Source organism: Cucumis melo, chromosome 12 (genome assembly GCF_025177605.1).
Source record: "Cucumis melo cultivar AY chromosome 12, USDA_Cmelo_AY_1.0, whole genome shotgun sequence".
NCBI lineage: Eukaryota > Viridiplantae > Streptophyta > Magnoliopsida > Cucurbitales > Cucurbitaceae > Cucumis > Cucumis melo.
The window spans coordinates 18,757,762-18,759,971 of record NC_066868.1 but is presented as its reverse complement, the minus strand read 5'-3'; the positions used below and the strand labels follow the sequence as shown (position 1 = coordinate 18,759,971).

At 32.8% G+C, this 2,210-nt stretch overlaps 1 non-coding gene across 1 annotated transcript; it reads right to left on the bottom strand.

Annotated features, from left to right (window-relative positions):
* Window positions 1–2,136: 2,136 nt before the first annotated feature.
* Window positions 2,137–2,210, bottom strand: TRNAI-UAU (transfer RNA isoleucine (anticodon UAU)). The gene has a single exon. It is a non-coding gene; the product is annotated as a tRNA-Ile (tRNA).

Genomic DNA, 2,210 nt, shown 5'->3' with positions numbered 1-2,210 from the left:
CAAGAAATTGACGATTTTTCAATCAACAGTTGAAGTCGCTGGTAAATGTACCCAAATGTGTTATAAAAGAAACTCCATAGGCCATTTTGTTCATCGAGATTCTAGTCGGAAAAACCACATCAAAAATGTAATTTTCAACGGCATATAAAATTTGTAGGAAGTTAAAGACGGCATAGTCGACATAGTCGGCATAGTCGGGAGTAGTTTCTTCAGCTTTTTTTCTTTTTTTTTCCAATTATTATTTTTTTTAGTCACCTGAGTCATTTCTTTTTCAATTTTTTATCTAAAGTTCAAAAGAATATTGTCAAACGTAACCAAACGATATATATTAAATAAGAAAATTATTGCAAAAGTTGATGTCTACTAAATTAGAATGTATTTTGTAGCGAAAATTATAAAAAAGATTACATAAAGGTCTACAAAGTGATTTTGAATTAATAAATACATTAAAAAAATGTCATTTCCAAAATCCATCTCAAGATGTCATCTTCAAACAACTCTCTATCTACAATCACATCAAGTAAAACATATTGTTACAAAATTTAGAAATTCCAAAATTTCAAGAATAAAGTTCCATAGGACTATATTCAACCAAAATAAGTTAAAGTTAAGCAACAATTAGCTAAGCAAAAACATTCACCTCTAAAACAACAAGTTAATAAGCAAACACCCTTCACCATCTAACAAATAAAATCAAGCAAAAAATACACAACTCAACCCCTCAACACAATAAGGCCTCTAAACAACATGTTAATCAAACAACTCACCGCTCAACACAACATGTTAATCAAACAACCTACCTCTCAATACAACAATGTAAGCAAAAAGTTCAACCATCCCTTAACACGACAAAGTAAGAAATGTTCACTCTCCCCTCTCCCCTTCAACACAACACAATAAGAAAAGTTCACCCACCTCTCAACACAACAAAGTTAAGAAAAATTTACCTATAAACATGTTAACTATACAACCCATCCCTCAATAAAACCTCTCAACAAAACATATTAGTCATACAACTTATCCCTCAACTCACCCCTCAACAAAAAAAATTAAGAAATGTTCACTATCGCTCCAACATATTTAAGAAAAATTCACCCTTAAATAAATAAGATATTAAGAAAACAACTCACTTCTCAACACACCCCTTAACACAACAAGTAATAAAAGTTCACCCACCCCTCAACACAACAAAATAAGAAAAGTTCACTCAACCCCTTAACACAACTGTTATCATCATAAATATATTCTTTGTAAATTAAGCTGATTTTGTTACTTAATTTAAGCTAATTAGTTCTTTCCTTACTTATTCTTCCGTTTGTGTATAAGACCCCTTGTATTCTATTTGAAACATATTTAATTATCATTAATAAATTTAAATTTTGATGTTAAGAAAAATTCAACCACTCTCCAACAACAACATATTAGGAAAACAATCCACCTCTTAAATTTTGTTCAATTCTTTTTGGGTTACAATAAAGTCTATATGTAACGTCTTAGGTTCAGGGATTCGGACCAGGATTCGAACTTTGAATCCCTAACATTCCTTTGCATCCCCTGCAACCTGACAACATCTTCCTTACTTGTCTTAAAGGTTTATTAGAGTGAAAGTCATCCCTATAAACCATCACGAGTCTTTTCCGCATGCTTCGTTCTCACTCAATGCATCCTAGGAACCCCATAGACAATGTGTTACGATTGAGCTACATGTGTCTATCTGTAGACAATGTTAGACTCTCCATTGTTCGAATAAATCTCTAGCATGCCTATCCTATTGATTTGTCTTTCAATTTGAATTTTATCCAAACGATCTTTCTTTAGATAGAGGCATTTGTTGTTTTAGAAAGTCTCAACATGAACCCCATAGACAATGTGTTTCGATTGAGCTACATGTGTCTATCTGAAAAAAGAGATTGATAAATTTGTTATTACGATTGAGCTACATATGTCTATTTGTAGACAATGTTAGACTCTCCATTGTTCAAGACTATATCAACCAACTAAAATAATCCAAATTTGGGGAAAAAAAACTTAAAACTCTAAATATGGCTGAAGCGTAAGAGAAATGAAAGGGAAGGCATACCCTATGGTTTCTGTTGTCAACCAAAAATGTAGAAAATATTGTATTTTACTTTTTCTTGGTCCCGGCGGGGCTCGAACCCGCGACCTTCGGCTCATAAGACCAACGCTCTAACCAACTGAGCTACGGGACC